At 45.8% G+C, this 19793-nt stretch overlaps 1 pseudogene; it reads right to left on the bottom strand.

The window, feature by feature from the left end:
• The window catches only part of LOC106594842 (RNA binding protein fox-1 homolog 1-like), a 695930-nt pseudogene extending 676423 nt beyond the window's left edge, over positions 1 to 19507 (bottom strand).
• Between the last annotated feature and the right edge of the window lie 286 nt (positions 19508 to 19793).

Here is a 19793-nt window from a genome sequence, read left to right as displayed (position 1 = left end):
CCAGCCCAGAGTCTGCTGTAGACAGTGTTAACCAGCCCAGTGTCTGCTGTAGACAGTGTTAACCAGCCCAGTGTCTGCTGTAGACAGTGTTAACCAGCCCAGTGTCTGCTGTAGACAGTGTTATCCAGCCCAGTGTCTGCTGTAGACAGTGTTAACCAGCCCAGTGTCTGCTGTAGACAGTGTTAACCAGCCCAGTGTCTGCTGTAGACAGTGTTAACCAGCCCAGTGTCTGCTGTAGACAGTGTTAACCCAGCCCAGCCCAGTGTCTGCTGTAGACAGTGTTAACCAGCCCAGTGTCTGCTATAGACAGTGTTAACCAGCCCAGAGTCTGCTGTAGACAGTGTTAACCAGCCCAGTGTCTGCTGTAGACAGTGTTAACCAGCCCAGTGTCTGCTGTAGACAGTTTTAACCCAGCCCAGTGTCTGCTGTAGACAGTGTTAACCCAGCCCAGTGTCTGCTGTAGACAGTGTTAACCAGCCCAGTGTCTGCTGTAGACAGTGTTATCCAGCCCAGTGTCAGCTGTAGACAGTGTTAACCAGCCCATTGTCTGCTGTAGACAGTGTTAACCAGCCCAATGTCTGCTGTAGACAGTGTTAACCAGCCCAGTGTCTGCTGTAGACAGTTTTAACCCAGCCCAGTGTCTGCTGTAGACAGTGTTAACCCAGCCCAGTGTCTGCTGTAGACAGTGTTAACCAGCCCAGTGTCAGCTGTAGACAGTGTTAACCAGCCCTGTTAACCCAGCCCAGCCCAGTGTCTGCTATAGACAGTGTTAACCCAGCCCAGCCCAGTGTCTGCTGTAGACAGTGTTAACCAGCCCAGTGTCTGCTGTAGACAGTGTTAACCAGCCCAGTGTCTGCTGTAGACAGCGTTTACCCAGCCCAGTGTCTGCTGTAGACAGTGTTAGCCCAGCCCAGCCCAGTGTCTGCTGCAGACAGTGTTAACCAGCCCATTGTCTGCTGTATACAGTGTTTACCCAGCCCAGTGTCTGCTGTAGACAGTGTTAACAAGCCCAGAGTCTGCTGTAGACAGTGTTAACCAGCCCAGTCTGCTTTAGACCGTGTTAACCAGCCCAGTGTCTGCTGTAGACAGTGTTAACCAGCCCAGTGTCTGCTGTAGACAGTGTTATCCAGCCCAGTGTCTGCTGTAGACAGTGTTAACCAGCCCAGTGTCTGCTGTAGACAGTGTTAACCAGCCCAATGTCTGCTGTTGACAGTGTTAACCAGCCCAGTGTCTGCTGTAGACAGTGTTAACCAGCCCATTGTCTGATGTAGACAGTGTTACCCAGCCCAGTGTCTGCTGTAGACAGTGTTAACCCAGCCCAGTGTCTGCTGTAGATAGTGTTAACCAGCCCAGTGTCTGCTGTAGACAGTGTTATCCAGCCCAGTGTCAGCTGTAGACAGTGTTAACCAGCCCATTGTCTGCTGTAGACAGTGTTAACCCAGCCCAGCCCAGTGTCTGCTGTAGACAGTGTTAACCAGCCCAGTGTCTGCTGTATAGAGTGTTAACCCAGCCCAGTGTCTGCTGTAGACAGTGTTAACCAGCCCAGTGTCTGCTGTAGACAGTGTTAACCAGCCCAGTGTCTGCTGTAGACAGTGTTAACCAGCCCAGTGTCTGCTGTAGACAGTGTTAACCAGCCCAGTGTCTGCTGTAGACAGTGTTATCCAGCCCAGTGTCAGCTGTAGAACGTCTTAACCAGCCCAGTGTCTGCTGTAGACAGTGTTAACCAGCCCAGTGTCAGCTGTAGACAGTGTTAACCAGCCCTGTTAACCCAGCCCAGCCCAGTGTCTGCTATAGACAGTGTTAACCCAGCCCAGCCCAGTGTCTGCTGTAGACAGTGTTAACCAGCCCAGTGTCTGCTGTAGACAGTGTTAACCAGCCCAGTGTCTGCTGTAGACAGTGTTAACCAGCCCAGTGTCTGCTGTAGACAGTGTTAACCAGCCCAGTGTCTGCTGTAGACAGTGTTAACCAGCCCAGTGTCTGCTGTAGACAGTGTTAACCAGCCCAGTGTCTGCTGTAGACAGTGTTAACCAGCCCATTGTCTGCTGTAGACAGTGTTAACCAGCCCAGTGTCTGCTGTAGACAGTGTTAACCCAGCCCATTGTCTGCTGTAGACAGTGTTAACCAGCCCAGTGTCTGCTGTAGACAGTGTTATACAGCCCAGTGTCAGCTGTAGACAGTGTTAACCAGCCCATTGTCTGCTGTAGACAGTGTTAACCCAGCCCAGCCCAGTGTCTGCTGTATAGAGTGTTAACCAGCCCAGTGTCTGCTGTATAGAGTGTTAACCCAGCCCAGTGTCTGCTGTAGACAGTGTTAACCCAGCCCAGTGTCTGCTGTAGACAGTGTTAACCCAGCCCAGTGTCTGCTGTAGTCAGTGTTAACCAGCCCAGTCTCTGCTGTAGACAGTGTTAACCCAGCCCAGTGTCTGCTGTAGACAGCGTTAACCAGCCCAGTGTCTGCTGTAGACAGTGTTAACCCAGCCCAGTGTCTGCTGTAGACAGCGTTAACCCAGCCCTGTGTCTGCTGTAGACAGCGTTAACCAGCCCAGTGTCTGCTGTAGACAGTGTCAACCAGCCCAGTGTCTGCTGTAGACAGTGTTAACCAGCCCAGTGTCTGCTGTAGACAGTGTAAACCAGCCCAGTGTCTGCTGTAGACAGTGTTATCCAGCCCAGTGTCAGCTGTAGAAAGTCTTAACCAGCCCAGTGTCTGCTGTAGACAGTGTTAACCAGCCCAGTGTCAGCTGTAGACAGTGTTAACCAGCCCTGTTAACCCAGCCCAGCCCAGTGTCTGCTATAGACAGTGTTAACACAGCCCAGCCCAGTGTCTGCTGTAGACAGTGTTAACCAGCCCAGTGTCTGCTGTAGACAGTGTTAACCAGCCCAGAGTCTGCTGTAGACAGTGTTAACCAGCCCAGTCTGCTGTAGACAGTGTTATCCAGCCCAGTGTCTGCTGTAGACAGCGTTAACCAGCCCAGTGTCTGCTGTAGACAGTGTTAACCAGCCCAGTTTCTGCTGTAGACAGTGTTAACCAGCCCAGTGTCTGCTGTAGACAGTGTTAACCAGCCCAGTGTCTGCTGTAGACAGTGTTATCCAGCCCAGTGTCAGCTGTAGAAAGTCTTAACCAGCCCAGTGTCTGCTGTAGACAGTGTTAACCAGCCCAGTGTCTGCTGTAGACAGTGTTAACCCAGCCCAGTGTCTGCTGTAGACAGTGTTAACCCAGCCCAGTGTCTGCTGTAGACAGTGTTAACCCAGCCCAGTGTCTGCTGTAGACAGTGTTAACCAGCCCAGTGTCTGCTGTAGACAGTGTTAAACAGCCCAGTGTCTGCTGTAGACAGTGTTAACCAGCCCAGTGTCTGCTGTAGACAGTGTTAATCAGCCCAGCCCAGTGTCTGCTGTAGACAGTGTTAACAGCCCAGCCCAGTGTCTGCTGTAGACAGTGTTAACCAGCCCAGTGTCTGCTGTAGACAGTGTTAACCCAGCCCAGTGTCTGCTGTAGAAAGTGTTAACCAGCCCAGTGTCTGCTGTAGAAAGTGTTAACCAGCCCAGTGTCTGCTGTAGACAGTGTTAACCAGCCCATTGTCTGCTGTAGACAGTGTTAACCCAGCCCAGTGTCTGCTGTAGACAGTGTTAACCAGCCCAGTGTCTGCTGTAGACAGTGTTAACCAGCCCAGTCTGCTGTAGACAGTGTTTACCCATCCCAGTGTCTGCTGTAGACAGTGTTAACCCAGCCCAGTGACTGCTATAGACAGTGTTAACCCAGCCCAGCCCAGTGTCTGCTGTAGACAGTGTTAACCCAGCCCAGTGTCTGCTGTAGACAGTGTTAACCCAGCCCAGTGTCTGCTGTAGACAGTGTTAACCCAGCCCAGTGTCTGCTGTAGACAGTGTTAACCCAGCCCAGTGTCTGCTGTAGACAGTGTTAACCAGCCCAGTGTCTGCTGTAGACAGTGTTAACCCAGCCCAGTGTCTGCTGTAGACAGTGTTAACCCAGCCAGTGTCTGCTGTAGACAGTGTAAACCCAGCCCAGTGTCTGCTGTAGACAGTGTTAACCAGCCCAGTGTCTGCTGTAGACAGTGTTAACCCAGCCCAGCCCAGTGTCTGCTGTAGACAGTGTTAACCCAGCCCAGCCCAGTGTCTGCTGTAGACAGTGTAAACCCAGCCCAGTGTCTGCTGTAGACAGTGTTAACAGCCCAGCCCAGTGTCTGCTGTAGACAGTGTTAACCAGCCCAGTGTCTGCTGTAGACAGTGTTAACCAGCCCAGTGTCTGCTGTAGATAGTGTTAACCAGCCCAGTGTCTGCTGTAGACAGTGTTAACCAGCCCAGTGTCTGCTGTAGACAGTGTTAACCAGCCCAGTGTCTGCTGTAGATAGTGTTAACCAGCCCAGTGTCTGCTGTAGATAGTGTTAACCAGCCCAGTGTCTGCTGTAGACAGTGTTAACCAGCCCAGTGTCTGCTGTAGACAGTGTTAACCAACCCTCCTCTCCTTCCTTTTGTTTTACAGCTTTCACTTTAGAATGATTGAGGGTAAAATACATGAGGCAGGGCCGAGGTGAGACGACAGTCCAAACATCTGGTCACGCTGACTTGGAAGAGATAGTGGTTAGCACCATCCACTCTTCCCAGATTAAACACACAGCCGTTTAATTGTGTTTTATTCACCCAGCACTAATGCTTCCTCTAAAGCACATTAGCATTTTGATAAGAGACTTTCTTCAGTCCCGGAGATGATAGAAGTAGCCAACGCTGCAGAGACACAATGGAATAACGTGAACACAGCATGTGAACAGTCAGCGTTTAGAGAGAACGAGGAGGTGGTGGTGGGGAAGGGGGAGGGGGAGAGAGAGAGAGAGAGAAAAAAGGAGTGAAAGAGAGAGACAAATGGAAACGGAGAGCAAAAACCCATGTTTTGAAGTGTCTGAGAGAACTTGCTGATTCTGTGAGATAAACTGAACAGTGGCTGGGGGTTATTCTGTCCTTATTGCAGACTCTGTTCTTCTCTGTTCTGCTCTGTCCACTGAATAAGTCCACCTCATCTCACCCTGCTGCTACGACATCCCAAACGGCACCCTGTTCTCAAAACAGAATGCCCCATAAGCTCTGGTCCAAAGTAATGCACTATATGGGAAAAGGGCACTATATAGGGAACAGGGCCCCATAAGCTCTGGTCCAAAGTAATGCACTATATAGGGAACAGGGCCCCATAAGCTCTGGTCCAAAGTAGGGAACAGGGTGCCATTTGGGACACATTCAATTATGTAAAGATAAACATCATCATCATCAGTATCTTCCTCTACTCAGGGTCTAGTCATCATCATCATCATCATCATCATCAGTATCTTCCTCTACTCAGGGTCTAGTCATCATCATCATCATCAGTATCTTCCTCTACTCAGGGTCTAGTCATCATCATCATCATCCGTATCTTCCTCTACTCAGGGTCTAGTCATCATCATCATCATCATCATCATCAGTATCTTCCTCTACTCAGGGTCTAGTCATCATCATCATCATCAGTATCTTCCTCTACTCAGGGTCTAGTCATCATCATCATCATCCGTATCTTCCTCTACTCAGGGTCTAGTCATCATCATCATCATCATCAGTATCTTCCTCTACTCAGGGTCTAGTCATCATCATCATCATCAGTATCTTCCTCTACTCAGGGTCTAGTCATCATCATCATCATCATCAGTATCTTCCTCTACTCAGGGTCTAGTCATCATCATCATCATCATCAGTATCTTCCTCTACTCAGGGTCTAGTTATCATCATCATCATCAGTATCTTCCTCTACTCAGGGTCTTGTCATCATCATCATCATCAGTATCTTCCTCTACTCAGGGTCTTGTCATCATCATCATCATCATCAGTATCTTCCTCTACTCAGGGTCTAGTTATCATCATCATCATCAGTATCTTCCTCTACTCAGGGTCTAGTCATCATCATCATCAGTATCTTCCTCTAATCAGGGTCTAGTCATCATCATCATCAGTATCTTCCTCTACTCAGGGTCTAGTTATCATCATCATCATCAGTATCTTCCTCTAATCAGGGTCTAGTCATCATCATCATCATCATCAGTATCTTCCTCTACTCAGGATCTAGTCATCATCATCATCAGTATCTTCCTCTACTCAGGGTCTAGTTATCATCATCATCATCAGTATCTTCCTCTAATCAGGGTCTAGTCATCATCATCATCATCAGTATCTTCCTCTAATCAGGGTCTAGTCATCATCATCATCATCAGTATCTTCCTCTACTCAGGGTCTAGTCATCATCATCATCATCAGTATCTTCCTCTACTCAGGGTCTAGTCATCATCATCATCAGTATCTTCCTCTACTCAGGGTCTAGTCATCATCATCATCATCATCAGTATCTTCCTATAATCAGGCCCCAGAGCCTGGTGAAGAATCCACACTGACAGACCAGTCATCAGGCTATTGCACTGTGATATAGGTATTCTCCCTCCGTCATCACCACTATTTTACCGAGCTGCTATTCCACTGGGCTTCTCTTTCACTGAGCTGCTCTTTCACTGGGCTTCTCTTTCACTGAGCTGCTCTTTCACTGGGCTGCTCTTTCACTGGGCTGCTCTTTCACTGGGCTGCTCTTTCACTGGGTTGCTCTTTCACTGGGTTGCTCTTTCACTGGGCTGCTCTTTCACTGGGCTGCTCTTTCACTGGGCTGCTCTTTCACTGGGTTGCTATTTCACTGGGTTGCTATTTCACTGGGCTGCTATTTCACTGGGCTGCTATTTCACTGGGCTGCTCTTTCACTGGGTTGCTATTTCACTGGGCTGCTATTTCACTGGGCTGCTCTTTCACTGGGCTGCTATTTCACTGGGTTGCTATTCCACTGGGCTGCTCTTTCACTGGGCTGCTATTTCACTGGGTTGCTATTTCACTGGGTTACTAATCTCACATACATACAAATATCTAGCATACACCTCACACACACACAAACATTGCACGTACGCAAACACATACCACCATCAACCCACCACCACCACCACAAATAATCATGTAGTGGAGGTTACCTCCAGCCTCAGCTGTGGGTGTCTGTATTCCTCCGTGGAAACAAACACATTTTTAATCACTCGCTGGTTCAGGAAAAATAGAAGATGGAAGCAGAGCTGAAGGCCTAAAGCTATAGAGAGGACTTTCTTTTCTGTTGGTTTTATCATGAGATATTAGTAACAGGAGATAGGAATCAAATCAAAGTTTATTTGTCACGTGCGCCGAATACAACAGGTGAAATACCTTACAGTGAAATGCTTACTAACCAATAGTGCAAAAAAGGTATTAGGTGAACAATAGGTAAGTAAAGAAATAAAAACAACAGTAAAAAGACAGTTCAAAATATCAGTAGCGGGGCTATATACAGTAGCGAGGCTATATACAGTAGCGGGGCTATATACAGTAGCGGGGCTATATACAGTAGCGAGGCTATAACAGTAGCGGGGCTATATACAGTAGCGGGGCTATATACAGTAGCGGGGCTATATACAGTAGCGGGGCTATATACAGTAGCGAGGCTATAACAGTAGCGGGGCTATATACAGTAGCGGGGCTATATACAATAGCGGGGCTATATACAGTAGCGGGGCTATATACAGTAGCGGGGCTATATACAGTAGCGAGGCTATATACAGTAGCGGGGCTATATACAGTAGCGGGGCTATATACAGTAGCGGGGCTATAACAGTAGCGGGGCTATAACAGTAGCGAGGCTATATACAGTAGCGAGACTATATACAGTAGCGGGGCTATATACAGTGGCGGGGCTATATACAGTAGCGAGGCTATAACAGTAGCGAGGCTATAACAGTAGCGAGGCTATAACAGTAGCGAGGCTATAACAGTAGCGAGGCTATATCAGTAGCGAGGCTATATACAGTAGCGAGGATATATCAGTAGCGAGGCTATAACAGTAGCGAGGCTATAACAGTAGCGGGGCTATATACAGTAGCGGGGCTATATACAGTAGCGAGGCTATAACAGTAGCGAGGCTATATACAGTAGCGAGGCTATAACAGTAGCGAGGCTATATACAGTAGAGAGGCTATAACAGTAGCGGGGCTATATACAGTAGCGAGGCTATATACAGTAGCGAGGCTATAACAGTAGCGAGGCTATAACAGTAGCAGGGCTATATACAGTAGTGAGGCTATATACAGTAGCGAGGCTATATACAGTAGCGAGGCTATAACAGTAGCGAGGCTATATACAGTAGCGAGGCTATAACAGTAGCGGGGCTATATACAGTAGTGAGGCTATATACAGTAGCGAGGCTATATACAGTAGCGAGGCTATATACAGTAGCGAGGCTATAACAGTAGCGAGGCTATATACAGTAGCGAGACTATAACAGTAGCGAGGCTATAACAGTAGCGAGGCTATAACAGTAGCGAGGTTATAACAGAGTATTAGTCCTGCTCTCCACCTCTACTAACCATCAGTTAGATCCTCAGTATATCCTCTCAGAGTATTAGTCCTGCTCTCCATGTATGATAACCATCAGTTAGATCATGGCTAAGACACTATTTTAAATAAGCCTCAACAACATTTTCTGAAAACAAGATTTCATTTTTCTGGCCATAGAATACAAGGATGACACCATTTTAGGGCAAACATTTTTAAGAACAATGTCTTACTCACAAGCAACACAAGCAACAGATATGGATTTAATGGAGTCATTTTCTGTGTCAGAAAGGAAACAAATGATGCTGACATGATGTGAAAAAACACTGGGGAATACAAATGTATGTCAATTATGATTATTCATCCAATTTCACCATGTAGCTAGACTGTTTCTGCTTAATGTACTGTGAACAAAAGGTTAGCTAGACCAAGTATGGCATTATAGCTAGCCAGGAAGATCTAGGATGATCTCTCCTGGCTAAACTGCTTTGAAAATCTTTTAATAAAATCACAAATACTCTCACCACTTCAGCGCTGTCAATAAATAAAGATGACTGTAAACAGTAGTGTCATTTCAAGTCATGTACTATAGTTAGCTAGATGGAGAACATGTACTATAGTTAGCTAGATGGAGAACATGTACTATAGTTAGCTAGATGGAGAACATGTACTATAGTTAGCTAGATGGAGAACATGTACTATAGTTAGCTAGATGGAGAACATGTACTATAGTTAGCTAGATGGAGAACATGTACTATAGTTAGCTAGATGGAGAACATGTACTATAGTTAGCTAGATGGAGAACATGTGCTATAGTTAGCTAGATGGAGAACATGTACTATAGTTAGCTAGATGGAGAACATGTACTATAGTTGGCTAGATGGAGAACATGTACTATAGTTGGCTAGATGGAGAACATGTACTATAGTTGGCTAGATGGAGAACATGTACTATAGTTGGCTAGATGGAGAACATGTACTATAGTTAGCTAGATGGAGAACATGTACTATAGTTAGCTAGATGGAGAACATGTACTATAGTTGGCTAGATGGAGAACATGTACTATAGTTAGCTAGATGGAGAACATGTACTATAGTTAGCTAGATGGAGAACATGTACTATAGTTAGCTAGATGGAGAACATGTACTATAGTTAGCTAGATGGAGAACATGTACTATAGTTGGCTAGATGGAGAACATGTACTATAGTTAGCTAGATGGAGAACATGTACTATAGTTAGCTAGATGGAGAACATGTACTATAGTTAGCTAGATGGAGAACATGTACTATAGTTAGCTAGATGGAGAACATGTACTATAGTTAGCTAGATGGTGAACATCCCAACAGACGTTCAACGTCATTCCATTGATCATTTTAATTGCCAACAATTTATTGGTGAGAATCGCTTTTTGTTCCTTGATTTGTTGCTAGAAGTCGCTTGATGAGATTTTGCCGTTGCCGCGACGTCACAGCACCAATTTGCCTCACACACATTTACACTCATGCTGCGGCTACTCTGTTCTATATTTTACTCTTATTATTATCTATCCTGATGTCTAGTCACTTTACCCTGCCTTCATGTACATATCTACCTCGAATACCTTATTATTATCTATCCTGATGTCTAGTCACTTTACCCTGCCTTCATGTACATATCTACCTCAAATACCTTATTATCTATCCTGATGCCTAGTCACTTTACCCTGCCTTCATGTACATATCTACCTCAAATACCTTATTATTATCTATCCTGATGCCTAGTCACTTTACCCTGCCTTCATGTACACATCTACCTCAAATACCTTATTATTATTATCTATCCTGATGCCTAGTCACTTTACCCTGCCTTCATGTACATATCTACCTCAAATACCTTATTATTATCTATCCTGATGCCTAGTCACTTTACCCTGCCTTCATGTACATATCTACCTCAAATACCTTATTATTATCTATCCTGATGCCTAGTCACTTTACCCTGCCTTCATGTACATATCTACCTCAAATACCTTATTATTATCTTTCCTGATGCCTAGTCCCTTTACCCTGCCTTCGTGTACATATCTACCTCAAATACCTTATTATCTATCATGATGTCTAGTCACTTTACCCTGCCTTCATGTACATATCTACCTCAAATACCTTATTATTATTATCTATCCTGATGTCTAGTCACTTTACCCTGCCTTCATGTACATATCTACCTCAAATACCTTATTATTAATATCTATCCTGATGTCTAGTCACTTTACCCTGCCTTCAAGTACATATCTACCTCAAATACCTTGTACCTGTCTACATTGATCTGATACTGGTACTTCCTGTATATAGCTCCACATTGATCTGGCACTGGTACTTCCTGTATATAGCTCCACATTGATCTGGTACTGGTACTTCCTGTATATAGCTCCACATTGATCTGGTACTGGTACACCCTGTATATAGCTCCACATTGATCTGATACTGGTACTTCCTGTATATAGCTCCACATTGATCTGGTACTGGTACTCCCTGTGTATAGCTCCACATTGACCTGGTACTCCCTGTATATAGCTCCACATTGACCTGGTACTGGTCCTTCCTGTAAATAGCTCCACATTGACCTGGTACTCCCTGTATATAGCTCCATATTGACCTGGTACTGGTACTTCCTGTATATAGCTCCACATTGATCTAGTACTGGTACTTCCTGTATATAGCTGCACATTGATCTGGTACTGGTACTTCCTGTATATAGCTCCACAGTGATCTGGTACTGCTACACCCTGTATATAGCTCCACAGTGATCTGGTACTGGTACACCCTGTATATAGCTCCACATTGACCTGGTACTGGTACACCCTGTATATAGCTCCACATTGACCTGGTACTGGTACACCCTGTATATAGCTCCACATTGATCTGGTACTGGTACTTCCTGTATATAGCTCCACATTGATCTGGTACTGGTACACCCTGTATATAACTCCACAGTGATCTGGTACTGGTACTTCCTGTCTCAGAGATCTGTGAAATAGAGTTCTGATTGTGCCATAATTTCCAAGCATTCCAAAGGAGCATGTTGACAGGTGGTAATCTTTAAAGGCTATAGAACCATGTAAGAATGTCTGTGTTGTTTTAGAATCTAGACCTCCAGTCCTCTACTGTGACTTCTGGTGTAAATTCCCAGTCTGCATTAGATAGAACGTTGTGGCCCCACCCCCCTGTGGGGAAAACAACTTGTCGTTACCTAGGTTACCCCATTGGCTCGCAACAAAAACGTAACCTTTTACAAACGCAATTGTCTTGTTGTCTGCTTGTTTTAGTCAATTACAGTGCCTTCAGAAAGTATTCACACCCCTCAAATGCTTCGTTTGTAAGTTATGTCTGAGTGTTGACACTGGCTATCCGTAAATAAAGAAAACATGAAAATCGTGTCGTCTGGTTTGCTTAATATAATACATTTTAAATGGTTTATACTTTTACTTTTGATACTTAAGTACATTTAAAACCAAACACTTTTAGACTTTTAGTCAAGTAGTATTTTACTGGGTGACATTTACATGAGTCATTTTCTTTTAAGTTATCTTTACTTTTACGCAAGTATGACAATTGGGTACTTTTTCCACCACTGCTTGCCGGAGAAGAAGGAAACCGCTCAGTGATTTCACCATGAGGCCAATGTTGACTTTAAAACAGTTACAGAGTTTAATGGCTGTGATAGGAGAAAACTGAGGATGGATCAACAACATTGTAGTTACTCCACAATACTTATCTTAATTACAGAGTGAAAAGAAGGAAGAATGTACAGAATAAAGATATTCGAAAGCATGCTTCCTGTTTGCAATAAGGCACTGTAGTAATACTACAAAATAAATTGGCAATGAAATTAACTTTTTTGTCCTCAATACAAAGCATTATGTTTTGGGCAAATCCCAAAATTACAATTCAATCCATTTTAATCCCACTTTAACACAACAAAATGTGGAAAAAGTCAAGGGGTGGAAATGCTTTCTGAAGGTGCTGTACAAAACCACATTTAAGAAAAGATGACTTTACTCCCAAGCATTCTCACTTCACAAAATGTTGTAATATTGTAGGGCTTTCCTCATGCCCCTTTTCATGACGGTGCTAGCAGCGACGTGAGTGAGTGCTAGCTAGCTAGCAACCGGAACATTAAGCGCTACGTGTAGCCTAATTGGACACTGGGTCAATTTCCCACTCTTCCACACCGAATAGCCTGAAGCCATAGGGCTCTTCTCGCATGTTCTATTTTCCTAAGTGGGAGCATTGTGAACCATAGGTCAGGATTTTTTACCTGGTACATTGACAACACAGCAGCTTTTCACCATGTTTTGTTATTTCTGTATAACAAGAAATCAACAATGAAGTTGGCTCTTTTACAATGGGGGACAATAGGAAAGAATGTTTGTTTCCCTAATTTGTGGGGGGTGAATATATGAGGTGGATATGGACTGGGAGCTGTAATAGAGCTTGTTAATAACATAATAGCCTGGCGTTGGAAACAGTAGAGCTTCCAGACATGCTCTAGATTCTATTTCCATGGGATCAGTGGACCTTCCAGACATGCTCTAGATTATATTTCCATGGGAACAGTGGACCTTCCAGACATGCTCTAGATTCTATTTCCATGGGCATGAAATAATTATTTGGAACAGTGGAGCTTCCAGACATGCTCTAGATTATATTTCCATGGGAACAGTGGACCTTCCAGACATGCTCTAGATTATATTTCCATGGGAACAGTGGAGTTTCCAGACATGCTCTAGATTCTATTTCCATGGGAACAGTGGAGCTTCCAGACATGCTCTAGATTAGATTTCCATGGAAACAGTGGAGTTTCTAGACATGCTCTAGATTCTATTTCCATGGGAACAGTGGAGCTTCCAGACATGCTCTAGATTCGATTTCCATGGAAACAGTAGAACTTCCACAAATGCTCTAGATTATATTTCCATGGGAACAGTGGAGCTTCCAGACATGCTCTAGATTCTATTTCCATGGGAACAGTGGAGCTTCCAGACCTGCTCTAGATTCTATTTCCATGGAAACAGTGGAGCTTCCAGACATGCTCTAGATTCTATTTCCATGGAAACAGTGGAGCTTCCAGACCTGCTCTAGATTATATTTCCATGGGAACAGTGGAGCTTCCAGACATGCTCTAGATTCTATTTCTATGGAAACAGTGGAGCTTCCAGACCTGCTCTAGATTCTGTTTCCATGGAAACAGTGAAGCTTCCAGACCTGCTCTAGATTATATTTCCATGGGAACAGTGGAGCTTCCAGACATGCTCTAGATTCAATTTCCATGGGAAGAGTGGAGCTTCCAGACATGCTCTAGATTCTGTTTCCATGGAAACAGTGGAGCTTCCAGACCCGCTCTAGATTCTATTTCCATGGGAACAGTGGAGCTTCCAGACCTGCTCTAGATTATATTTCCATGGAAACAGTGGAGTTTCTAGACATGCTCTAGATTCTATTTCCATGGGAACAGTGGAGCTTCCAGACATGCTCTAGATTCGATTTCCATGGAAACAGTGGAACTTCCACAAAAGCTCAAGATTCTATTTCCATGGAAACAGTGGACCTTCCAGACATGCTCTAGATTCTATTTCCATGGGAACAGTGGACCTTCCAGACATGCTCTAGATTCGATTTCCATGGAAACAGTGGAGCTTCCAGACATGCTCTAGATTCTATTTCCATGGGAACAGTGGAGCTTCCAGACATGCTCTAGATTTTATTTCCATGGAAACAGTGGAGCTTCCAGAAATTCTCTAGATTCTATTTCCATGGAAACAGTGGAGCTTCCAGACCTGCTCTAGATTCTATTTCCATGGGAACAGTGGAGCTTCCAGACCTGCTCTAGATTCTGTTTCCATGGAAACAGTGGAGCTTCCAGACCTGCTCTAGATTCTATTTCCATGGGAACAGTGGAGCTTCCAGACCTGCTCTAGATTGTATTTCCATGGGAACAGTGGAGCTTCCAGACATGCTCTAGATTCTATTTCCATGGGAAGAGTGGAGTTTCCAGACCTGCTCTGGATTCTATTTCCATGGAAACAGTGGAGCTTCCAGACATGCTGTAGTTTATAAGATCAGAATAGCAGCAGTCTGGAAAACACCTGAAACAAACCACTTGTTTATGAAACCTGGAGATAGGAAGGCCAAGCAATAAAGACCATCAACTACTCACGGTCCAAGTGTACACAGAGGAACGCAGTTTGGGATGATAGCAGTCTTGTCAGGGAAGCAGAGGTGGCTCAGCGAAGGATGCTACACACCCATATCACATCTATCCATACTGGTGACAATAACCGTACACAGTCTGAATATACGAACACAATGATGCATTGGTCATGAGAAGAAGTGGTCCTATGACAGAAGGTTCAATTACCATATTACTTCATTTAACTTTTCAACACTGAAAACGGATGTAGTTGTTTCATTCTATCATTGGAGAAATAATACTGTACAACAGGTTCCTGTGGTGCACGCACACACACACACACACAGTGAAGCAATGTGCATAGGCCGACTTAATGTCAATATCTGTGGTGACAGCAGAAAACACAACAAAAGGTTATTTGGTCACAGCTGTCACAGCTAGTAAACCACTAGTTCTATCAGCCGTTACAGCTAGTAAACCACTAGTTCTATCAGCCGTTACAGCTAGTAAAACACTAGTTCTATCAGCTGTTACAGCTAGTAAACCACTAGTTCTATCAGCCGTCACAGCTAGTAAAACCACTAGTTCTATCAGCCGTTACAGCTAGTAAAACCACTAGTTCTATCAGCTGTTACAGCTAGTAAACCACTAGTTCTAGTAAACCACTAGTTCTACCAGCTGTTACAGCTAGTAAACCACTAGTTCTGGACCATTACAGAAATATTAAACTGTATTAAAGTAATGCAGGGAGGTCCAAAATGGCACCCTATTCCTTATTTGACCAGGGTCCATAGAGCTCTAGTCTAACGTAGTGCAATATGTAGGGAATAGAGTTCCCTTTGGGACTCAGGATATATGTAGTGCAACAGCAGTGGATTTAGAATCTCGCCAGTCTCTAGCCTGTCTGATGGGGTTTTAGTTCCAAACATCACCAATAGTCTAAGACTGGAAGACACAGACCACTCCTAGGGAACACACCTTTCAATACTCGCCGCTCCATCATAAATCACTTTCAATAGGCAGCAATTGAAGCAGTTCAGGGTCCTGTTGGTTCCAGACTTGCTGCATCGGTACTGTTTGCCGTGCGGTAGCAGAGAGAACAGTCTATGACTTGGGTGGTTGGAGTCTTTGACATTTTGTAGGGCCTTCCTCTGACATCGCCTGGTATAGAGGTCCTGGATGGCAGGAAGCTTGGTCCCACGCACACACACTGGGCGTGTATACCAAGCACTTGTCGGTCGGATACCAAGCACTTGTCATACCAGGCAGTGACGCTGTCAGTCAACATGCTCTCAATGGTGCAGCTGTATAACTTTGTGAGGTTAGGGAAGCAAGGCTGTAGACTACTGTGGTTAGACCATAATCAGGTACAGCTAGGAGAGAAGCAAGGCTGTAGACTACTGTGGTTAGACTATAACCAGGTACAGCTAGGAGAGAAGCAAGGCTGTAGACTACTGTGGTTAGACTATAACCAGGTACAGCTAGGAGAGAAGCAAGGCTGTAGACTACTGTGGTTAGACCATAACCAGGTACTGTCACAGTTGTCGTTGGTAAAGGAGGACCAAAACGCAGCAGGTATGTGTATGCTCATCTTGACGTTTAATAAATTCAAAATGAACACCAAAATAACAAAAGAACGAACGATCAACAAAACAGTCTGGCAAGGCACAAGGCTAAACACAGAACAATCTCCCACCAATGACAAACACAAACACATCCTAATATATGGGACTCTCAATCAAAGGCAAATAGACAACACCTGCCTTCAACTGAGAGTCCCAACCCCAATTAACCAAACATAGAAACAGACTCACTAGACTAAACATAGAATACATGAATATCAGACAGTGCCCAACAAACCCCGGAATACTTAAATCAAATGCCCCTTCAACAAACACACCACCCCGAACCACATAAAACGAATACCCTCTGCCACGTCCTGACCAAACTACAATAACAATTAACCCTTATCCTGGCCAGGACGTGACAGTACCCCCCCCCCCCCTAAAGGTGCTAACCTCGGAAGCACCTCAAGAAATAACAAAACCCAAACAACAAAAAATCCCCCTAAAGTAAAGGGAGGGAAGGGAGGGTGGCTGCCGTCACTGACGGCACTTGTGCTACAACCCCCCCTCCCCAACCCACCTATGCAGGTGGTGGTTCAGGCTCCGGCCTATTGTCCTCCAGAGTGCCGACCGACCCGATCAGCCTCGGACCGTAGGCAGACTCCCCCTGCTTCGGATCATGGGCAGACCTCCACCTCTCCACCCTGTATGCAGACTCAGCAATTAAACAGTTAATCTCTTTAAGTTCTGAATTGTCAGGCTTGCTCAGTTCAAGGTTGCTGCTAGACTCCCTTGGGTTTTGGTCATCGGCAGACTCTGGGCAGATGGGCCACTCTGGCTGATCCTGGCCGCTGGGGCAGTCTGGCATCTCCGGGCAGTCTGGCCACTCTGGCATCTCCGGGCAGTCTGGCCACTCTGGCAGCTCCTGATTACTGGGCAGCTCTGGCGACTCTGGACTGATGGGCAGTTCTGGCGACTCTGGACTGACGGGCAGCTCTGGCGACTCTGGACTGACGGGCAGCTCTGGCGACTCTGGACTGACGGGCAGCTCTGGCGACTCTGGACTGACGGGCAGCTCTGGCGACTCTGGACTGACGAGCAGCTCTGGCGACTCTTGACTGAGCCGACGCACTGACAGCCTGGTGCGTGGTGCTGGTAGTGGAGGTACCAGCCTGGGGACACGCACCTCCGGGCTAGTGCGGCGAGCAGGAACCGGCCGAGTTTGAGTGGGCTGACGCACTGGAACCCTGATGCGTGGTGTTGGTACTGGACTTGCCAGCCTGGAGACACGCACCTCAAGGATAGTGCGTGTAGCGGGAAATACTGGACCGTAGAGGCGCACTGGTGGTCTCGAGCGCAGGACTGGCATCACCCCTACTGGCTGGATGCCCACTTTCCCCTGGCACATGCAGGGCGCTGGTACTGCGCATACCGGCCTGAAAATACCCGGCCTCGTCACAGCACCCATCACCCCAACGCACGGGACCTGTCCAGTCAATGGTTGTTTGGAAAAAAACACAGGGATTTGGCTTGGGACTTAATCCTCACCCAGCCAACCTACCCGTGTGCCCCCCCCCCAAAAAAATGATTGGGGTTGCCTCTCCGGCTTCCTCGCCAGCCGTGTTCCCCAGTAGCGATTCCGGTCCTCCCCAGACTTCCTCCATGGGCCCTCTCCGGCCAGAATCTCCTCCCAAGTCCATGACTCACGATATTCCACCTGTTGTTCCCTCCTCCGCTGCTTGGTCCATTGTTGGTGGGTAGTTCTGTCACGGCTTTCGTAGGAGAGAGAGGACCAAGGCGCAGCGGGTTGCGTGCTCATCATTATAATTTATTAAATAAAGTTGAACACGGAAAACAAGAAAACAAAGGCCGACCGACCGACTGACCGTTTCACAGGCTACAATAATAACAGCAGTGCGAAATATAACTACCCACCATTAACAACCCCAAACACATACCTATATATAGGACTCTCAATCAGAGGAAAATAGAAACACCTGCCTCCAATTGAGAGTCCACACCCAAACCTAAACATAGAAAAACTAAACTAGACAGAACGTAGAAAATACAACCTAGAACATACCCAACACCCAGAACTAACAAATCACACACCCTAAACACAACCAACCACCCCGAACCAACCAAAACAAATACCCTCTGCCACGTCCTGACCAAACTATAATACAAATAATACCTAAACTGGTCAGGACATGACAATAACGCCTAATGTAATGCAGTATCCTTCATAACGCCTAATGTAATGCAGTATCCTTCATAACGCCTAATGTAATGCAGTATCCTTCATAACGCCTAATGTAATGCAGTATCCTTCATAAAGCCTAATGTAATGCAGTATCCTTCATAAAGCCTAATGTAATGCAGTATCCTTCATAAAGCCTAATCTAATGCAGTATCCTTCATAACGCCTAATGTAATGCAGTGTATGTTTCATAAGACCAGCTCGCTCTCTCTACACTTTATTATTAGACCTCTGTCAGCTTGATACTAAACTCTCTCTTCCTGTTAGAATAGTCATTACTCCCCATAGTGCACCTCTTCAACTCAGGATAAAACACCATTTATCAACAGAAAGGTCATTTCATCAATGGATGGACAGCGGATGATGGTAACGCATGCCTAAATGAATGGGGCGACACCGGGAACAACATCTTAACGAGGTCTAACCGTTTACCGTGCAGCAGGAGAGGAGAGTCAGAATGCATGCTGTGCTGAACACAGTCCACACCTGTCAAAGTAGTTAATCTTCCCAGTCATTACAACACTGGTTCAGGTAGGCTACTGCTCTTCAGGCAAAACACACACACACACACACACACACACACCAAAACAGATTATAACTGAGCAATAGCACGTAAATAAAACATACCTTTAGTGGGAAAAGGAGGAAGAGGAGGAGAGCCAGAGAGAGAGAGAGAGAGAGAGAGAGAGAGAGAGAGAGACAGAGGGCATGAGAGAGAGAGAGAGAGATACAGAGAGAGAGATACAGAGAGAGAGAGACAGAGAGAGAGAGACAGAGAGAGAGAGACAGAGAGAGAGCGAGCGAGAGGGAGAGCGAGATGGGTGATCAGCCCATGCTGAAAACAGCCACAATGCTGCACTGAAAGCATTCCATGTTTGCATTTTAAATTCCTCTCCTCCTCCACCTTGGTACACTCATTCCCCTGTTTCTCTGTTTCTCTGCATGTGTTCCTACCTGAAGGACATCTCCCACCACTCCAGTCAGCTGCCAGGATTTCATTGTGGTCAGATCAGAGGCACAAACAGGCTGTAAAAAAAAGTGTCCTGCTTGCTTTCTCTTGGTCTTTCTCCGCAGAGGGAAACTGATTACACTGAGAATGAGAGGACGAGGAAAGAGAGCGATACAGAGAGAGAGATGGGGATGTAGAGGGAGCGAGAGAGAGAGAACGGGAACGCGAGCGAGCGGTAGAGGGAGAAACAGTGTGAGGGGTAGACGGTGGACCTTATTCACGTGCTGCCAATGACTGCAACTGTCACTCCCGTCTTCTGCTCTGTCTGCCGCTAGCCCGCTCCTTTCGCCGTGATGTACTTGTCAATTGATTGCCGTTAGTAGCCTACATTGTCCATTACTTGACACACAGAGCACAGACAGAGAGAAAG

This window comes from Salmo salar, chromosome ssa06 (genome assembly GCF_905237065.1).
Source record: "Salmo salar chromosome ssa06, Ssal_v3.1, whole genome shotgun sequence".
NCBI lineage: Eukaryota > Metazoa > Chordata > Actinopteri > Salmoniformes > Salmonidae > Salmo > Salmo salar.
This window is presented reverse-complemented; position numbering and strand designations above follow the sequence as displayed.